Source organism: Camellia sinensis, chromosome 10 (genome assembly GCF_055761805.1).
Source record: "Camellia sinensis isolate YWXY chromosome 10, ASM5576180v1, whole genome shotgun sequence".
NCBI lineage: Eukaryota > Viridiplantae > Streptophyta > Magnoliopsida > Ericales > Theaceae > Camellia > Camellia sinensis.
The window spans coordinates 5,564,357-5,587,135 of NC_138970.1; the positions used below are offsets into that span (position 1 = coordinate 5,564,357).

Below are 22,779 nucleotides of genomic sequence, written 5' to 3' on the forward strand. Positions count from 1 at the left end.
TAAATCAGCGACATACATAACCATTGATGCCATATATGGAATGTCATGTAGTGTTTCGCAGCATGGTATGGCGTCTGCCCTGGTTTGAAAGTGCTTGCCCCATACTCATCAAAAGATGCTCTTGGACTGCTAAAAGCTGCCATTAGAGACCCCGATCTTGTTGTTTTCCTTGAAAATGAGTTGTTGTGAGTACTCAGTGCAGCACTAAGTTGTAATATATCAACCTTATCTGTATATATCATCATTATTATTATCCAATGTGACTTTTGTGCTTCAGATATGGTGAGTCTTTCCCTATTTTGGCAGAAGTTCTTGATTCCAGTTTTTGCCTCCCAATAGGGAAAGCTAAGGTATTTTTCCTTAAGATTATGATAGTTTATGTGGCTGCTTCTGCTGTCTTGTGTTGTTATTTATTTTATCATGATTCCTATTGTTGTTATTTAAAATTTATTACCTTCTGTCTCCTAGGTTGAGAGAGAAGAAAACGATGTCACGATTATAACTTCTTCAAGGATGGTGGGCTTATGCCATTAAGGTTTGTCTATGAAACTTTATATACCTTTTGAAATGTGATCTTTGTCATTTAGATATATAACCTAGCGTTGCTTGTTCCATGGGAGGACAATGTTTTTGCTTGTCTGTGCCTCATTATTTAATTCAAATCTGTTAGAAATGGAATTCTTAAACTTGGTGACACCACTAATGCTCTAGAATTTTTGGACATCATATAACTTGAACGTATAAGTACAACTTTGCTGGGGAAAGCTTTAGTAAGCCTAAACACTTTCTCTCACAATTTTTAATTACAACAGAAGCTCCTTGTTAGTTTAAGAAGCTACCTATTAGTTTTTTAGAGTAAAAAATATACAGTGAGTTAAAAGGCTACAATATTATAATAAGGTTTCTAATAACGAGGAAGGTGTTGCTTCAGAGATATTTACCAGATCTCTAATGAGTAATGAAATGGAGCTCTCTAATGCATCTGGAAATGGAGATCAAGATAGTCTTCTAGAAGAGCAGCAATATGTAAGTAGCACTTGTAATGTGACTAAAATCACATGCTATAACATTTGGAAAAATGACTACAAAAGGCTAGATCTTGTTGTTGAATAGTTTGATATATATCGTTGCGCCATTTCCTAGTAGCTTAAATATTCGGGACAGTTAGTAAGTTAGCATGGTATCAGAGCTCAATTTTGGTAAATGTCTTGGGTCCCTATTTGCATTCTTTCTTCTCTCGCTTGCATTGAAAACTCTCTATGATTCTTTGTTTGCATCCCCATGTGCAAGAAAGATAAGGTTGCATGTGAGGGAGGCTGTTGAATAGCTTGATATACATTGTTAGATCCGTTTCCTAACAATTTTAAGTTTTGGGGACAATAGGTAACCTAACACTTCCAATACAATAGTGGCCTTCAAGGTAGAATGAGTGACGCAGCAAGTTCAATGTAGTCCACTACTGCTGTAATGACCCCCCCCCCCAAAAAAAAGAATTTAAATAGCCAGTGTATAATTTAATTGAGTAAATTTTCGAATTTGAGTGCTGTGTAAATTCTGTGCGAAAATAGTTCAGTTTTGTATTTTTTTAGAAATAAAAAATAATAAAAACAAAATACAAAAAAATAATAATAATAATAATTAAAAAAGAAGAAGAAAAAAAAAGAAGAAGAAGAAGAAGAGAAGGATGATGATGTTTTGGGTAAAATAAAGAAAAGATGGTAAAAAAAAAAAGGGTGGGCTTGTGGGGCTATAATCTATGATTACAAAAAGAAAAGATAGACAACACAACATCTTTCTCTCCTCTCTTGTGGGTGATCTGTACAATCTGACTTGGCTTGGTGGTTAATAAAAAAATTGTTGTTTACAAATTCAAGTGTGGCTGATCTTTCTCTAGAGTTGGCTCTGTTTTTTGTAGGTAATGGAGAGAGTATTGGGTGAAACTTTCGGCAAAAGCAGTTTCAAAAGGAGTGAGTGGAGTGAATAAAATAAGGGAGGAGAGCATGGGGGAATGAGGGAATAAAAATAAGAGTGGGGAGAGAACATGGAGGGGGCCATAAAAATAAATAAAAAATAAAAAAAAAAGATACACACACCCAAAAAAGAACATAGCTAGCCACTCTCTCGGCAGTTTTGGAGCTGAGCTAAAAAAAACACACACACACACACAGGGGACAACCCATCTTTGGCCTCTCTCTCACTCTCTGTCCGTCTCTCTCTCCCTTTCTCTTTCCTCTATTTTTGCTTAAGCTTTGAGTTTCAAATGAGAGTCTTTAGAGTGAGATTTTACAAAAGTGTTGTAAATGAAAGTTGGAGAGCTTATCGTGATCTTCGCAATGGTGTTCATGGATTCATGATCGGGTGATGTTTGCATTTTTGGATTGCTTTTCTTCATATTATTACATTTAAAATATGTTAGGGTTATTTTGAGAAAATATATATTCATAGGAGGCATTCCATATATATATATATATTTAGATTTTTGTTTGGTAATTTTTGAAAGAGAAATTATGTTGAAATGTTAAGAATATTGTTATTTTGAAACTGATTTGGAAAAATCATCTTGTGTTGGAAATACTTGTTAAAAATCTGAAAATAAAATAAAATAAATAGTTGTATGAGTTGTATTTATCTCATATTATGGTTAGATAATTTATTTTAGGAAAATAATGTTGAAATATTTATCTCATCTTTGAGTTTTGAAATTTATTTTTGAGAAGAAAAAATAAATTGATATTGATGAATATGGTGTGAATTGTTAAGTTGAGATTATAGAATGATTTTGGGATTTAAGATTCTAAAAGTGTGATATTCATGATGTTTTGTAAATGTTAATTTATTAATTTTAGAAAAGTTGTGAAATTATGGCTTGTAGAGATTTGGGAAAATTGGCTAGGCATGAAATGTGGGGGTATTTTGAGTGATGAGTCATGTGAATTTATGTTTGGTGTTATTAATTTGAAAGATGGTGAACTTAATGGATTTACTAATTTGATGAGTTAAATTAGTTTGGTTAATATTTAAAATCTTTCGTAATTAAAGGGGTGTTATTGGGTTTAAATTCCAAACTTTTAATATTATGAGATTAAAAGTGATGATGTTGACCAAGAATGAGATTTGGGAAATAAGCGAGATTAAGTTGATGTGATATGGTATTTGGTCCATAGTTTTACTAGTTGAGTTATATTATCATTAATAATACTTAAAATTCATATATGAGATATTCGAATTGTTTTGGCAGATTTTGACAATAAAAAAAAAGAATATGATTTTAGCTCGTTTGGAGCAAATGGATGAATTGGATTAAAACAAGAATGAGTTATCAAAACTTTTATTTATTTATTTATTTTTCATTGGTTTAATTTGATGCGGTTAATGTTGATAATCGGAAAGTGAACACTCACGTTATGTTTTATATTTATAGTCAAGAGAAGATTTTGATATAATTGATTAAATGTTAGAATAGTCACTTATGCTTATTAAGAATTATGATTGAACTTGAAGATCTCGAGATTTCACTTGCACGAGAAAAATGAGAATTTGATTCTATTTAATGTTTGGAATGGGGATGAGTTTTGAAAAGATTGTAATTACATTTCATTGATAAGTATGTGAGTTAGAAATCAATGAAAACTTGAACCCACTTTGGTGTCATATGTTATTTCTATTGATAAACCTATTGCTTAGAAGTTTTAGTTTTGATAACTGGTAGGGATTGCCATGTTGGTATTTAAATAAGGAGATTTTTGGAAAGGTAAGAAAATGTTTGACTTTGGAAGTTTGTTTTATATATGGAATATTGTTGAATTGTCTTGAAAAGACAAAGTTAGAAGTTGTTGATTTACATATGGTAAATACATGAACATTGGCATTGTTATATTATCTCTTGGGATTGTATCATGATATTACATCGATAGGGATATGGAATTGATCACAATGGAGAATTGTGTGAAGGAAATTGGAAATGGAATCATATGAAGGATTGTACATTTTGCATTATCATTTTATCGAACCACTATTGAAATTGATTTTTAATCTTGCATTGGAAGGTTATAGTTTTAAAAGAGAAATTGTTTTATGAAACAATATCTATTGTTTTGTTTTTGGTAAATACAGTGATAAGTTTTGAAAGGTGGTGTAGATGAATTTGATTAAGTTAGCCTATATGTCTTTGGTGAAAGACCAGAAAACCGCGCAGATAGGTGTCGAGCCTTCCAGTTAATACTGGTAAAAATGACAAATTGGTAGTACTTATATAGTCTACTTACAGACACCAGCCTAGGGATTACCTAAGTCGTATTTACCATCTTGGAATTTTATTGAAATTGTTGGATTAGTGTGTTTTCAAAATGGCATTGTGCGTAAGAATTTCAAAAGATGAGAAAAATATTTTTTGCATGACATGGCATATGCATTCATCTCATAAGACTGTACAAAATGGATTTGATGAATTGTTTAATAATTTGATTCAATTGATAATGAGATAATTGAATGAATTGAAAATGATGTCCTGTTGCTATTGAAACATGTTTATTTATTTAAGTTAACTTGTTGTGGTTAATTAAATAAATTGGATTTAAGAGATTACATAATAAAATCATATGGTTTTGATATGATATCATTTCACGTATATGTATGAGTATTTTGGTACCCGCATATCTTCTAATGTTTTAATATGAGATTGCTTGGTGAGCTAGTGGTTGCTCACCCCCTACCTATACATGTGTACACGGAATGCTTTTTTGATTTGAAGATCAAGCAATGAGTTTTACCATGTCATAAGTGTAATGTAGTGATGGATTGTACTACTTCATTTGTTGTTTGGCTGAGTGCTATTTTTTTTTGTAAAGAGTAGTGTCCTCTCTTTTATTGTAAACCCCAGGGAATTTCTTTTATTTGTATGTAAATATCATTGTTGTATAACGAGAGGGAATATTTGTTTTAATTATTCATCATTTCATCTAAGGATGAAATGTTATTTGTAAATGGACTTAATTAATGAATATTGGTAAGGTTATCCGAGTAATAAAATACGGGGCGTGACAACTGGACTTGCCATTTTCATGTTGTGTGTGTGTCAACATGTAAATGGATTGTAGTGTAACTATGATCACTATTTTGGTGTTCATGTGATTTAATATTTTTGATGGTTTGCCAATCATTTTCTTATTTTTATTTTTATTTTTATTTTTATTTTGAAGAAGAAGATAGATTTTGTGGGTATGGATTGGCATGGATGATATTGGATGAAGGTCCACAATTGATTAATCTACATTTGCAATTTGGGTGGTCTTTTGTGCTTAACTAATTGGCATACTCGAACGATTTGGTTGGATGTTATTTTAAAATTGATTGTGTAATTGATTCAAAATGAATTTGTTAAGCATTTGATGTATATTATAATTTGACAATATATTGCGGCTAAATATGTATGATTTGAATTTGGTTGATATTGATCCATGATCCATTGTACAATTGATTGGCCTATAATCTTGTAATATGAATTCTTTTGTAATCAATTAATTTTGCAATCGATTGGGAGTGAAATTATAAGAACATTTGCTTACCAATCAATTGTGCAATTAAATGAGAATTAATCTGATAGGTACTCAGGAGTTTAAAATAATAATAAAAATAAAAAAATAAAAAAATTTGATAGGTACTTGACAATTTCATTACCATACGATTAAGAGTGAAATTGTAAAACATTTGATCACCAATCAATTGTGCAATTGAATGAAAATCAATACAAGTAATTGAAAATTTCATAACCAATCGATTGAAAGTAAAATTATAAGTCATTTGATCACCAGTCAATTATGCAATTTGTTAGGTTTTTATTCTTGGCAATCCCGTTTGACAAAACTCCTTTCGATTGTACTTGTTTTCGCACTTTTATTTCAGCGAGGCTATAAGTTTCTTAGATGCTAATCCAACTCGAATTGTGCCGTGCAGAGAAGTTTGTGATGTTAATTTTTTCAAGATTGCCTCTTCGCTGACTATGACGGGGATCGAGCTGCCTGGTCAGCTCGCAAGGGTCCAGGGGGTAGCGCCCCTTGGCGAGTCCGGGGTAGCGCCCAGGTGGGGTCGAGGGGCAGCGCCCCTGAAGCAAAATGCCAAATTGCATTCGAAGTTGCTTGTCCGCCCTTGCTCGCTCGAGCGAAGGAGTCCTCGCTCGAGCGAAGGCTGCGTCTGTAAAAAACATGAGAAGAATGATTTTACGCTTGAGCGCAGGTTGTTTGGCTCGAGCGAAGCCACTTATGGAAAACACGAGTTTTTGGTTCCTCGCTCAAGCGAGATTCGCAGTCCCAGATTTCTACAAGTACGTGTTTCTGTCAGATTTTAGGATTACTTCTTCAAATCTTCTTTTTGGATATTAAGGTTTATATCTGGAGATATTTTGCTAGTTTTCTTTGATGTTTAATTGAGTATTCAACTCATGGGTTAAGAAGAATACATCAAAGGTTTGTTTGTTCGCTCTATACAAAAGAAAGAGTTGTTCTTCGGTGGATTCTGAAGAATTTGAGCCTGAAGCTTTGGTGAATTCTGGAGTGCCTCATCGTCAAGACAATTCTGAGGTGAAGACGGGGCTGGAAGAGGCACATAGGGGTTGGTTCAATTCGGGCGTGGATTCGCTAGGTAATTGAGAGTATACCTGTGTAATTCCTTTATTTCTTCTTAGTGGATTGTTTTGTGGCTGTTGCCCGTTATTTTTTATCACAATTGGAGGTGCTTCAATTGTGGTTTTTCCACGTTAAAATTGTTGTGTCGATTTATCTTGATTGTTTGATTGGGATTGTTTTATGGCTATAAATTGATACATAATCACAAATCAATATCTAGCGGATTTCTAGATTTTTCACAATTGAATGAGAATGAATCTGATAAGTACTTCACAATTTCACATGCAAAGATTATTTTTCAATAGCTTGACTTGCACGTATCACATCATATATTCTTTTGCACTTGAATCAATTTGGATTGACATGCAAATATCATCAAGCTAGACATATAGAGTTGATACCCAAATATCATATACATAGATTGGCATCCAAAATTAATTTATAATTTGGACATATATCAAATTGTACATAAACATATTAGCAAAATAAAATTTACATAATTCAAATAGAAATCATCCAAGTGTACATTCATCCACACATAAAAACCATCCAAATTACATGAACCAAATATTATTTAGAAACCAATTTTAAATCGTGCATTAGTCTAATTGTTTAAAAAAAATGTCAAATTTTATGTTTGGGGGCTCAACCATTAGTGTTCATTTCTCCTTACTATAGGAACCTCACATGTAAATTACTAGAAATCAAAGGAGACTGACATAGAGATTTACACACAAAAAAAAATATGATTTATAGAATTTTCCACAAAAAGGAAAATAAGGAATGCTTCCAAGCATAATGATCTTAAGATAGAGTTGAATCTCCCAAAGCCAACTACTAGAAGAGTTTGAACAAAATCCTCTATAATTGACACCACTCCTGCAATAATTTTACATCAATTTAGTTAATTTCAATGGAAGAACATTTAAATAGATAACAATTACTATAAACAAAATGTTTAAATAAATAAGAAGCAGGTACCTCATTTGTAACAAAAACAAACTTTTCATTGGCAATTTCCTCACAGCATACACCATAACCCTACGTATATAACATTGGTCTAATTATACAATTTTAGTTATAGCATAATTGGGATGAAGCAAGGAATGCAATTCTAAAATAAAGTATTTTAAGTTTTTATCTAATATAATATTCAAAAATATATGCCAGCTTCCCACTTTTAGCGACACTAATATTTGTTACAAATTCACCTATGCAAAATTCAAATCACATTAATTCAACCTCAAATTTAATTAAGAAATAAAACCAATTACATTCAACAAGACCAATTTCTAATCCATTCAACAAAACATATCTAAATATCTAAAAAAATTTAAAAAAATTCAACCCAATTATTCAAACAAAATATAAATGTCAAAATACAGTTTGATTACAGATTACTATTCAATAATCTATATCAAAATATATCTTGTTCCATGAGCCCATCTCCATCATATATCTGTAAAAGAATAATTATAAGAAAAAAATGAAGGATATTTAATCTAGCAGCCCTCTCAAACTTTTAGTAATGAAAGAGATCTACAATATCATTTTTTTATAGCCTAAGGTCCCTCACCCACACTCATATATCACACCCACTCTCTCCTCTCTCTCTTTCTCTCCCCCACCTCACCCACACCCACACCCACACTGTAGACATCCCCGAACGCCCCGGGAGGGTGATTCCCGTTCTGTTCATTTGGGGTCACTACAGCTCACGACTCTCAAATGTCACGGTTCTAAGTCTGAACCAAAGAGTCCAAATCCGGCACATCGTTTTGAGAAAACAGATTTTTGAAAGAAGTGCCAAACATGGACTACTTTGCCAGATACAGAGTCGCCACCTAAATATTTTATTTTGGGAAATTTAGGAAACCCTGACTCGTTGCCTAAGGCCACGTGTCCGTCATCACCAAAGTTGCCTCGGCTCGGGAACTTGGGTACGATTGGGGAAGGTCACTTCGTGAGCACCCCCGCTCGCCCGATCAAAGATCGGCCTCTACTAACCATGATATCTATTTTTGAAAACATTATGTGTTCTTATTCCGGTTATTAGCCTAGATTACTATGTGATGCGCACAGCATACAAGTATAGACTGGGTTGCCTGAATTGGAACAAAACATTTCATGTTTATTTTTTTGAAAGGTGGTTTGCTGCTCGCAAGTAAGCTTAAAATGCAGATTTTGCCACCCTCTGGTGGGCTTAGAAAAGATGGTTTTGCCACTATCTAGTGGGCTTAAAACTCACAGTCAATGATTTGTTCCAATCCAAATAACCCAACCTTCACCCACAGGCATTCAGGCAGTTATATCACATAAGCAATTAGCCTCATGGTAAGCATGCTATCATGGCAGTCACTCACACGCATGCAAGGATGTTAAAGCATAAACACTTACCGAGTACTCCAAGCCAAAACAAAAGCTATGTTAGAAATCCATGCATGATCCTAACTATACAGAAATGCCTAATGCAACACATGCAAAAATGCAACTATAGCAGGCTCGGCTATTCTAAACATGGCATATGAAATGCTACAGCTAACATGTATTCAACTTGAAATTGAAAATACAATGCAGTTAGTATGATGCGCCAAGCCCGGTGCATGCAAAACAGATGAATGAATGCAAATATACTATCATACTGTATGCTAATTAAAACATGCCCTAATCTAACCATCATAAGCTGGTAAATAAAAGGGAATAAAGACGTGGGGTTGGAAGACATACATCACACACACGCACACTTATTACAACATTGCCCTCGCACAGAGGGTCCAAATAAATATACAGTCCCAAATAAATACAAAAATCCTAATTAATTTACAAATTAATCTAGGAAAACTATAAACTGGCATGCAAGCCAAGGACTGCCTTGATTCTGATGAATGATGTATGCTTGGGCTGCCTTGCGCGGAAATCCATGACGATGCCCCAATTAGCCTCTGTTTGCGCCTATTCTTGAAATGCGTACCGAGCCTCGGAAGACCGCTGATTCTTGATTTGCTGCAACAGAGAGCAGGAAAGGGGCATAGCAATGTATTTTCACAAATGTATGCATGCCTCGATCCTCATGCCACCAATCACGCATCTCGGTGCATGATGGCCGAGGAGTCGAATTGCACAATTTAATATGAAATAAATGCACATGAAAACTCAACTAAAACCTAACTCCATCATGGATAATCTGGAGTGTCGGTGACTGGGAATTGAGGCACGTTCCGTCACTCGGAGTACGAAATGCACCTCGTTTCCCGTGCCCGGGCTAACTCCTATCCCGAACACGATGCAATATGCATGACATGCATGAAATGCAACTAAGATACAATCCTAACATACACAATGTTATGGCATGGCATACACGCTGCACGAGGTAATACACAACCAAGCATACACAATTCTATGGATGAAATGGCATACGCAATGCAATAATGGGCTTACACCAACATGAGAGAGCCTCAGCCACACTCACATAGGAGGCCATTAGATGAAAATGAGACAACTCGAGATGCGTACACGCATGCACGCAAACCGAGGACCGACCCTCAGGCACCGAAATGCCACTCTAATGAGACATGGCAAAGACATGGAATATGATATACAAACATGCAAAAATCAGTAGCAAAATGAGGGGCAAAACAGACCCGAAACAAGGCGAAATGACACCCGATGCATGGAATTTCTCTCGAAATGCAAAACTAGGTACATGAAATGGCTTACAGCTATACAAAGCATGCATAATTGGTACATCGAATGAAAATACAGAAGAAAGGAAGCCCAAAAATAAGCATTTTTACAGTTCAAAGCATGGCCAAACAGTAAGCAAAATTGGGACTAAATTAACATACAAAAATGGCTCCGCAAGGGAGGCAATGAAGCAAGTGGTAGATGCAAAGCCCAAACAGAAAAAGACTCTTCTACAACACTGAAGAGGGACCAAAAATATGACTACGTACAGTTCTGAAAAGAGCCCAAAAACAAACACAAGTATGGCTAAGCTCTCATGCAAGAAATGGGCCAAAAGGTGGGCAAAGAAGCAAGTGAAGGTTTCTGGCCTTAAACACAAAGGGGCCCTTCAACAACATTGAAGAGGGGCCAAAAATAATGCATTTTACAGTTGATGGCCGGACCCAAAACAGTACGAAAATATGTTCAAAATGCTATGTAAATGAGGCCAAAAAGAGAGATATAACACAAAGTATATAAAATATGCCTCAAACCATGAAAGAACCTTAATGAAACATGAAGAGGGGGTCAAAATAAGACTGTTTTCAGTTCTGAAAAGAGCCCAAAAATAGAATCACAATAGGCTAGCAGATCATGCAAAAATGGAGCCAAAATAGAGATATAATGGCAAGTGATAAATGGAGGCCTCAAACAGCAATGAGCCCTTCAACAATGTTGAAGAAAGGCTCAAAATAAGCAACTTTTCAGTTCATGATAGAGCTCAAAACAATTTATACACAGGCCAAAAATATTACACAAGAAAATGGCATATAAGAGGGATAATGAAGTAAGTGCACCAAGGAGGCCTCAAACAGTGACAGGCCCTTAATGAAACATGAAAAATGGCTCAAAATAAGCTTAACTAAAGTTAGGGTCAGAGCCCAAAACCGCAAGAAAATATGACTTATGTATTGAACAAAATATGGACCAAAAAGGGGGGAAATGGAGCTTACCCTTGAAGACTTGACTTTGGCACCCTTTTGGCTTGAGTTGCAGCACTCTTAGGCCTTGAAGAATGACCTCCAGCTGCTGGAATGAAGGATGGAAGGGTGGTGCTAGGTGGTGTAGTGTAAAATGGTGTAAGGTTTGAAGGATTGGAGCTTGGAAGTATGGAGAAAGAGAGAGACAAGGCAAGGGTTTGAGGCAAAATTTTCCAACCCTAAACCAGCAGCTGGAGCTGCTGATATATAAGCCAAGGAGGGGGAAAAAGGGGGGGGGGAAATGGAGAGAAAAATGAGTCAAGTTTCCCTCCAAAAGTGCCAAACCCTCGGACATGGGTGAAGTGTAAAAACAAATATATGGCTGGAATGCACTCAGAGGGGCAAAAATGGCCGGCCAGTTTAAAAGGGGAAAAAAAGTCATCCACCAGCTAAGTGGCCGGCCGGCCAGAAAAAGTGGCCGGCCGGCTAGGTCAAAGGGAAAAAGTGGCCGGCCACCCCCTAGGATGAAGCCCCAGAAGTTAGCTTTCCAATGGCACAAACCTTGCATTAAAATTCCTCCTGTAGAAAAAGTTATGCCCTTTCCCGTGAAGCTGCGCAGATTCGGTCCAACTGGACTTCAACCAACCACATATCCCCCGCCCCGGACTTGGACTTGGGAGATTCTTGAGTGCAAAATGAAGCCCCAGAAGTAATCTTTCCAATGGTGGTGGCCTCATATCTTAATTCCTCTTGTGCAAAGAGTTACGCCCGTTTCGGTGAAGCCGCGCAGATTTTTCTCCTTCCCGGATTCATGCTAAACCATTTTGGACCAAAAATAAGTTGGCTTTTCAGAAATATTTATGGCCTCCCACCTCCTACAAGCTTTCTAACAGTGAAAATAAGGTCTCCACCAAAAATGAGCCCAAACCGATGCAAAATGAAGGTTCGGGGGCCGAAACGCGCAGCCCGAGGCCCCGAAAACTGGCTGTTAGGCACCGGGAGTGGTGTTTGACCACGAAGCCGGTCTCTCGGACCACAGTGTCCCTCAAAATGGAGCAAATAAGATGTATGCCGAAAATCGGGGCAAACGGAGGTAGTTATGCGGTCCCGAACCGAGGCACACGGCCAACGATTCCGAAAAACCGAAAACCGGACTCCAAACGAGCAAAATGGCCTACGACCATGAAACGTAGCCTACGGCCACTGAGAGATGGTCTACGAGACCTCTCCCTCTCTTCGCGAAGAGAAAACAGAGAAAACAGAGCCTGGTTCGCAAACCGAGGCAAAACATGAAAGAGTCCGGAAGTCCTGAGGCAAAGCTCGCGGCCAAGACTTCGAAACCTTTGAACGAGCACGATATGCAACATCACCAAGCGCTCAATCGGTGACGTCTGATTCTTAAGGTCGGTCAAAAATGGGGTGTCTACACACACCCACACCCATACCCATCGAAATCGTTGTCGAGGCGGGTGACAATGGCTCAGACAATGGCCAACCCCAACATTGATGACAGCAACACCATTGAGAATGAGCTTGTGCTTTCCTCGCTTGCGGCCATCGCACCCATCCTCTATGTCGATATGTAGGAAACTTCATCCTGAAGTTCGGTCTTAATCATATTTATCTCATCTATCTCAACTCAGTCATCTTGCCCAATTCACGTCGTCAGCTTCGCATCAATCCATGAGCTACACCGACTGCCGTGCATATCATTTACTTGCGCTGAGTAAGAAAGAATTAACTTGAATCAACAAGTGGAGCAATTTTCGATACTTGAACTTGTCAGTAGAATCTCTATCTTGAGCAAAACAGAAATTAAAATTGAGTTTTAAAGGGATCATAAGTAATACTAGGGGCACTATGAATGATCAGCTACCTTAGGTCTTTTTTATGCTTTTGGTCAGTTGTGAGTTCTGTTATATCATGCCTAGTATTTGTTTCAGTATGTGCTCTTCATTGAGTCACCATAACGTGTTTGTCTCAATCAACACTCGTCATTGAGTCACCATAGTGTGTTTGTCGCTCAAAGTTCAACAGAGTGGCATTGCCTAAATTCCATACACGAATGTTTGCTCCAAACTCGAAAACAAGTCCATGTGTGGAATTCATAAACGACCTGAGAGTGCCCATACAAGTGGCATCATGTTCATGATCATTGCAAAGTGTATACGAGGAATCTGTCCCTGCTTCGGAGGGGACTGGAGTAAGTTCTCAATATGTCAGAAGAGAAGCATGAGTTTGATTGGTTGACAACTGTTCCAGGATCTGATGATCCCCATTACATGTGCTTGCATAATGTTGAAAACAGTAGCCAGTGGCTGGACACTAGGGGCAATTTTCAATACATCTGATTGGGCCATCCATCGAACAAGGGGTATGAACCCAACCAGTGGCCAATGACTGGACACTAGGGCTAATTTTTAGTGTATCTGATCAAGTCATCATTTAAACAAGGGGCATGAACCTACCTTTCTCCCCATCCACTCAGTGCCATTTGTTGGGTACTTTTCCTTGGATTAGGGTAGTTTACCCCCATGTTGATTCAGATATGATTCAGCTTTCGAAAGTTGTCTTTGACCATTTCAAAACTCTCTTGGGATTGTCATCTTCCCTTTGATTAATACATGTGTTTTGTATTATGCCTACATGTTTCAATACTCTGGTTGAGTTAAACTGCGTGATTAGTTGCTCTTGCTCTTGACTTTGTTCTGCACTTAACAAAGCTTTGTGGAGTTACCTATTTTTTGTGTTTATTTCAATGAGTTGTGACAAGTTGCCCTGCACTTATTTCATGATATACATAATGCATTACTTTATGTACTGCTCATTTTCCTCTACATACCATTCAAACTTGCATCGCACTGTTTTGTGCACCCTATATCACACTGTCTTGTGCATTTTGTATCGCACTATCTTGTGCATTTCACCTTGTATCACATTGTCCTGTGCACTTTATATCGCACTATCTTGTGCATTCTACCCTATATCGCACTGTTTTGTGCCCCTTGCATCGCACTATCTTGTGCATTTCACCTTGTATCGCACTATCTTGTGCAAACTTGCATCGCACTATTTTGTGCATTTAACCCATATTGCACCTTCCATAGCACTATCTCATGCATTCACTTGCATCGCACTATTTTGTGCACCTTGCATCGCATTGTCTTGTGCACTTATATCGCACTATCTTGTGTACCCTCACTCACACTGTCTTGTGCACCTGCATTGTGCTATCTTACTCATTCACCCATATCGCACTGTCTTGTGCAACTTGTATCGCACTGTCTTGTGTACCTAAATAGCACTGTCTTGTGCACTCCCCCCACACTATCTTGTGCACTCACTAGGTTTAGGAGACCTTAAATCCTCTAAAGGTGCAATTCTTTTGGTGTTTGTCGTGCCCGAACGGCTTTAGGTGGTCTCGTATAGCCACCTAGCTGTGTTTGTAGTGAGTTCCTAAGAGATCAATTGAGACGATGGAAACTAGAGTTTGAATGGTGAGGCCTAGAACGCAAAGGTTCAGAATTTCTGAGACTAAAGTTTGGTTTAAATACCCAGGGTGTATCCTCGGCTTGAAATCTATATGGCAACCCCATAGGCTGAGGTAGCTTGTATACACCTCAATTCTGGATAGTGAACCAACCTAGTCTATCACCTTGTTGGAGAATAGGGAAAGTTGCAAACATAGCCAGGAAGAAAAGTAGTACCCGTGATTCGTGCAAGATGAAGGAGATAGTCTTAAAACTGAGAAGAGGAAAATCCCCAGCAGCATGAGGTGAGTCATCACCAACTGCCCCTGTAAAGGTACTTTTACTTCCCAGCTAACTGTCTATTACATTGCATATAGCATCTATCGCATGCATTTACTACATTATCCATTTTATCACCTGCATCTTTTCCATGTTAAGCTTAGTTTGGTATGTGCTCATACCTTTCCTTTGTTAAAACATGGATTTGTCATGTGTAACTACCCATGCTGTGCTGAGGCCAGTATTGAGGGTGTCAACACCTTTTCTGTGTTAGGCATGGTCTGTTTTGTGTCCATACCTTTTCTAAGTAAGATGTGGTTCGACCTATGCCTTATTCACTACATCCATTGCATTGTACTTTGTTTTGTTACATTCAGCCCCAGCAGATAATTCCTTACTTATATCATACCACCCAATTACTTGCACTCTTTCTGTTTCTACGAAAAACATAGTTTTGCATGTGCTCGCACCCTTTTCACGTTAAAACATGGTTCTGTTATGTGTAAGCATCCATGCTACGCTGAGGCCAGTATTAAGGATATAGGCACTTAGCTTGTGTTAGGCGTCGTTTGGTTGTGCCCACTTCTTTTATATATAAAATGTAGTTTGATTTTGCATTTCCATTCCTTCGTGGTATTTGTGTGGTTTTGCACTGACTGTGGTTTGATTATTTCGTTACATTGTATTTACATTGTTTTGTTACATTGTACATCATTTTCATTATGCCCCTGAATTACGCTGGTTTGATTCCTTGCAAAGGGATATGTAGGCAACCCTCGGGTTCAACCAATTGCATCTGCATTTTGTTTGTTTGCCCAAGTCTTATGGCCTTGTCAAAATAGGTCGTCTTCGGGCTTTGACATTCACTCACGTCATTTCATGACTTCGAGTTCTGCCAAAGAGAGGCAACTGTAAACACCCAATTTTTGACCGCCCTTAAAACTTGAGCGCCACTAATTGATCACTCGATGATGAAAGTTATGCTATGCAAATGTTTGATTTCTTCAGCAAGAAGAGCTTCTAAATCCTAACTTTACACCCTATTTTGGACCAAAACTATTTTAGACCTTGAAACCCTCTCTTTCAAAATAGTTTTGAAAATGTTTCTACAATGTTTCGAGGCTCGCATTTCGTTAAAAGTTGCACTTTTCGATAAACTGAGCAAGGACAAAGTAGAAATAAATGGAAGAGAAGTGAAATTTTTGAAAAATATTTTAAACCTCTTATTTATAGGTTTAGAGTTGAAGAAAATTAGAGAGGGAAGAAAACTAGTTGGGAGAGAAGTTGGGCATGAAACTGTTAAGAGATAATTAAGCAGCCTTCACTAAATCAGGCCTATCTCTTTGTACACTTAGACTTTAGTTGTGAGGCCACCACCATTGGAAATTGGACTTCTGAGGCTTCATTTTAGACTCAATAATCTCCTAAAGCCAAGTTCGAATGAGGGAGATATGGCTGTTTAAAGTTAGGCATCAATCCGATTAAGATAGAAATGAGAAACCTTCACTAAAATAGGCATATCTCTTTGCACACTTAGAATTTAGATGTAAGGCCACCTCCATTGGAAACTAGACTTCTGGGGCTTCAATTTAAACTCAAGAATAACCTAAAACCCAGTCCGGATGAGAGAGATATGCCCATTTGAAGTCGGACCTGGAAGTAGAATTTTTGTGGCCGGCAGGTGGCCGCCAGCCACCATTTTTGGATGGCAAGCCACCATTTTTGGCCTGCCGGCCACTAATGTAAAACCCAGATATTTTTGCCAGCTGTTTCCATAAAACTCCAGCTGTTCCTTTTTTGATATTTTCGACTGAGGCTCATCTATTTCTATATATAGATGACATTCCCTCATTGTTAAAAGGTTAGAAACATTTAGGAGTGAGGAAATAATTTTGAAAAATTCCACTCTCTCTACAATTCTCTCTCTCCATTTCTACTTGCATAGGATTTGCTTAAACACTCTAAACCAAACCTAGAGAGCTTCATGCTGAGGTGATTTGAGCTTGAATTTGAGCTATTGAAAACACTTGAGAGTGTGAAATTAGTGGTTCATAACTCAAAGAAGCATTCATCTTCAAGAGGTATACCATCTCTTGCTTTTGTACCATCTCTACACCACTTGTTTTTCCATCTTTTCTTGCTATTTTTAAGCCCTTTAAAACTTATATTTTTGGGCTGAAACTTGTGGTTTAAGGCCATTACAGGTTGAGGGGTTGATAGCCCTTCTTTACACCTTACTTCTAAGGCTTTTGGCCTTGTGTTTCCCACTTTGTTGTTAACTCTTTTTGAGCTTTTTAATGCTAAATTTCAGAGTTATTTCAATGGCTAAAATCATGTTTTGAAGTCCAAAAATGGAGGGGTAGCCTCCCCTCCTTATGCTTTGTTTACTAGCTTAACATGCTCCATGTGTTAGCTTATTTTTCTAGCTATTGTTAGCTCAATTCCTGCATGTTTTAGGATTGTTTTAGACCTATTTTAGAACTATTCTTAGCTTTTTGTTGCATTTGAGCTTTGTATTGTATGCTTGTAGTGTAATTGTCCTCATAAGTTTGGTGGTTTAGGCCTTAACCACCATCCTATTTAAGTTGATAGCATTTATTTTATGCTTTCCTTACTTGTGATCACCCTTAATCACCTCTGCAACCTCCCACCCTTCTTAGCTTTTGCTTTGCTTTGAGAGTTGTTTCAAAACTATTGTTATTTTAAGCTTGAGATTGTGGTTGTCATGCTTAATGGTTTAATCCCTTATAGGGGTTCATTATCAACTGCATGATATATCTCTCATGCCTTAAGCTAACTCTTAGTTTGACATTTCTCTCCTTTAAAGGACTTAAACTCACTTTTGGACTTAATTGATTAAAGAATTGAAAAGTAACTAAAATAGAGTAATAAAATTTGTGATTAAAATTGATACAAGATAATAACTTGTTAGGGTTCAATCGGACGTTAATTGAACCCTAGATTCTTAAGTCGTTTCATACTCATTAGTGATGAAAATGGTTCAAGATTCATTGTCAACTACTGCCCTTGATCTTTCATGGTAGGAAGGTGGTTTTCAGAGTTTTATTTTGTTACATTTATTGAATTTGTACCTTTGGTTCATAGGCCATCATGTAATGAAGTTGCTTCCATTGATGGTTTGTGAACCAAACTTACCACTCCTTTGATTTGTTTATGATAAGAAGGGGTAAATTGTGCAAACAAACCTTTGAGAATACACTGTATCTGCACTATTTGCCCTCTGTTGCAGTAGGGAAGTCCAGGCACCAGTGGCCGACAGGTCACTATTGGTGGCCAGCAGGCCATCATCAGTGAACGACAGGCCCTCTGCCAGCCACCATTGCAAAATGCAGCAGTATACTCCCCAGCAGAATAGAGTTGGTCTGGAGTTAGAAATCAGTGCATGTGTTTTACTGTGCAATAGAGGTATTCAGCAACAGAAACAGTGATTTTTTCGAGTGGAAATCGCAACCATGCATGAGCCTTCCATTGAGCCTTAGGATTCGTGTTGTAACAATATTAATATTGTGCTTAACATAGTAGCTTTGTAAATTAATTAGTTAAAATAGCTAATTCGTTACGTGTTGTAATTACTTTAGTTAGTTAGAATAGTTAATTAATTCGGTTTGTAATAATTAGTTAAGTAGTTTAGTTATTTATTCATTTCGTTTTGTAATAGTTAATTAATCAGTTTAGCTTTAATTAGTTAATTAGTTAGTTCATTCGGACCCTCCTGTGTGAGGGCGCAATGTTGTAATAATGTGTATGTCTTCCAACCCTACATCTTTCTCTCTTTTATTTACTAGCTTATGATGGTTAGTTTAGGGCATCATGTTTTGTTTAGCATACATCATGTTTGCATCCATCGTCTTGCATGCATTGAGCTCAGTTCATCATTCTAACTTGTATTGTTAGTATAATGCTTCTTTGAAAACGCTTTTAGACCGCATGCTATCAAATTGATTCATTTGCCATGCTAGTAGCCGAGCCTATTTAGATTGTATATCACATGTGTCACATTAGTCATATTGCATAGTTAAGAATCATGCATCTTTCTAACTAGTTTCTCTTTTGGCTTGGAATATTAGGCAAGCCTTTACTCGCTTTAGCATATTGGATGTGTGTGATTGTTGCTATGTCTAGCATGCTTGCCATGAGGCTAAGTGCTTAAATGATAAATTGCTTGAATACTTGTGGATGAAGGTTGCTTGAATTGGAATAATTTGAGTAATGTTTATATGCGATCACTTTTTCCAGTGGTATATATTCGAAACAATTTTCAGAACAAACATGAATTGAAATGTTCTAATTTTTGCAAATTAGTCTATACTTGTGTGTGTGCGCATCACATAGTAATGCTAGCTTAATAAACCGAAACAAGAGCATATAATGTAGATAAGATTCTTATCATGATTAGTAGAGACCGATCTTTGATCGGGCGAGCGGGGGTGCTCAATTCATGACCTTCCCCTCTTGTACACAAGTTCTCGAGCAGAGACAATCTTGGTGATGACGGACACATGGCCTTTGGCACGAGTCATGGGTTTCCTAAATTTTCCAAAAAATATTTAGGTGGCGACTCTGTATCTGGTAAAGTAGTCTATTTTTAGCAATTTGATTCAAAATTGATTTTTCAAAAGATTTGCTGGATTAGGACTCTTTGGTGATTATCTATTTCACATTGCACTTGCGAGATCAGATTCAGAACCGCGAGAGTCTGATACTGTAGCACTTATTCGTTTTCCGAAAGGCGGCACAAAAAGTTGAGCCACACCCATAATTTAAGCAAAAACAAGAAAGCCCCTCTCAAATTCGAAGATGTGACACAAACTCTAACTATCTTCGCTGGTACGTCAGCAAGTTAAGACACTATAATGTTTTTTATATTCGGTAGAAGGCAGACTGAAACTCTGGCCCAACCAAGTGCAACTAAGGATTGAAAGAATTCACAATGTGATCTTATGGGACCTTAAACCTCAGAGAACAGCTAAGAATGTCCATTACAATTATTTAAACACTATCCATTTTGTATTAAACTCATATAATTTCACAAGTGACCTAGAAAAACACTAAAACAAACAATATTACACACTAGTGGCCTCAAAATTAGAAATGGTTCTCAAATGGACCAATTAAAAAACATAGAATGTTGTTTGATACTGATATCAAATTTACAGATAGTTTTCATCTAATCCTATGACTACAAAAGGGGAATATTATAGTCAGCAAAACCTAAAAGCACCATGGACCAAAAGCACTATATCATGCAAAAACATAGTAACAAATGGTAAAATGGGAAACATAAACAGATGTCCCTTGTAAACAGATGTCCCTATACAAGCTATGGAAAATGAAAAAACTTCAGATCAATAATTTGCAAAGTTGGAAGCCAGTGTCAGCTCTCTCAAATCACAAGTTAAGCCCACATATCATACACATTATAAACAATGCAATAATAACGCCAATTCCCATGTTAACTTGAAGTTTTTTTTAAAAACAAATATTAAATTAGTGCCCTAATACATTTAGCATAGGGGCACATGTTTGCTCTTGTTTTTCGGTTTCCCTTCTAGATTCCTCTATTATTTCTTCCAAACTTATCACAATATGGATGATTTTTGCATTATGAAAAAGTTAAAATCATGGCAAAAGCAAGCAAAATAAAGCAAAATAAAGCACAAACATGTGTCTACTTTAATAAGAAAATAAACTGACATAATCAATTCTCAAAAAATGAGAAAGAAGCAAAAAACACATGTACACAAACACAAAGACGTCGAGAGCTACTTTATATACATATATATATATATATATAGAGAGAGAGAGAGAGAGAGTAAAAAAATAAAAAATGGTAAATTATACTTGCAAGGGAAAAGAAATAATTGGAATAGGGACACATTAGTTTCCTAAATTTGTGTATGCCATATCAGGATTTAATTCATTGTTTAAATTAGTTTACTCCATGGAAAGATTGAGTGTATTGAGGCTTCTAGTCTGAATATGGTTGTAAGCTCCTTCAAAATTGTTCAATAAATTTGTTGAATTAGACCATAGATAAAAGGATGTTCCTAACAATTGACAATAAAAAAATAAAAATAAAAATAAATCAAAACTATCAAACCCATGATTTGCAAGACTTCACAAGTTTAAGTTCTTAACACTTAGCAATGAAAATGTGAATCAAAGCTAGAAATAACAAGGAAGCATAATTTACAGCTAACACTTAACTAGAAGTTGGTTGCTCAATATCTTTGATTCATTTCATCTAATGTTTTAAAACATAAACAATTCAATAAACCATGCAATAGATAGTATTAAAACTATGCTATTAAAATTGTGTATTCTATCCCATATTTGGATTGATTTAAGATTATGATGAGAGATTCAAAAAAATTTATCTATTTTCTAATTTAACTAATTAGTCCAAATTTTACCTTTTTTTTTTTTCAACAAAAAACTTTTACTAACGCCTATTTCTTTAGTCTAGAAATCAGGCCAAAATTTATCTTCTTTTTTATATCTTCCCAACAAAAAACTAATTAATCCAGAAATCGATTGAAAAAGGGATAGACGTTATTGTTGTAGATGGAGGGGTTTTGGGTTTAGGAAATCGTAGAGGGGTTGAAGTTAGAATAAGGGTTTAGGGAAAATCAGTGAAGTGGAGAGGGCGAATATATATATATATATATATATATAGAGAGAGAGAGAGAGAGAGGGCTCCATACGTGATATCTGGTTGGAGAGAATGCCTTAATATCTTGTCGCTAGAAATCGAGGGTAGTGTAGAGATTCAACAATGGAACCCAACAGAGGCTAGTAGTTGTTGCTGGAAATCAAGTGTTACACAGTGACATTACACAAATGGCAATGGCAATAGCAATAGAGAGGAATAGAAGAAAAGCGAGAGAAGAAAAAAAGAGTTGCTGAGGGAAGAGAGAGAGAGAGTCGAAAGGGTTAACCGGTTGCCCAGGTTTCCATTTTCCACAATTAAATAATTCAATGGTCCTAATCATTTCTTTCTAAGCCAAGGGTTAATACTTAGGGTGAGTATGGTGTACAACCTTAAGGGGGTTGCACACTTAAACAAAACCCACAACTATAATATGATAAATATGTAAAGTTGTCATGTCACATTCGTGTTTTCATTTTTTATCAAACACAAAATCAGGCTATTTGTCGATAAGCTTATTTATCAATAAATTTCATATCACAAATAAGTACTCTAATTAGTTTTAAATTTTTTTTATTGATCTGTTAAGTTCTATTAGTGGAGAGTTTCTTTTCATATGGTCCTATTTTTGATTTTGGTAGTATTTTGGTAGATAGTTATACCATTTTATTAATGTGACAGGTATGATGTGACACTCCAATGTCACATGTATTAATATCACACTCCAGCAATGTGACAGTCTAAAAAAATTAAAAACTCCTTAGTGTGCTTTTTCTAAATGTGACAACGTGACGAGTATGATGTGATACTCCAAAACTTTTACTTAAAAAAAATAATTCCTCTTTAGTGTACTTTTTCAAATGTGGCAATAATAAGTATGATGTGACACTTCAAAAAAATAAAAACTCCGTAATATATTTTTCTTAAACATAATAACGTAACAGATATAATGTGACACTTCACACAAAGCCTGCAGCTGCAGCAATCTGTGAAGATTTTGGAGATCTTTTTTCTGACAATCCCTCCATATTTGTTTATGTAATTTATTTTATTTTATTTTTATAAATATACTTTAAGCATTGCTTTCTTGCTTTTTA

General features: G+C 36.4%; 1 long non-coding RNA gene across 1 annotated transcript; it reads right to left on the minus strand.

Annotated features, from left to right (window-relative positions):
* Positions 1 to 7,174: 7,174 nt before the first annotated feature.
* Positions 7,175 to 22,019, minus strand: LOC145800949 (uncharacterized). Its single transcript, XR_014341580.1, has 2 exons — positions 21,738 to 22,019; positions 7,175 to 7,499 (listed from the first exon to the last, which is right to left on the minus strand). It is a non-coding gene; the product is annotated as an uncharacterized LOC145800949 (long non-coding RNA).
* Positions 22,020 to 22,779: the final 760 nt, after the last annotated feature.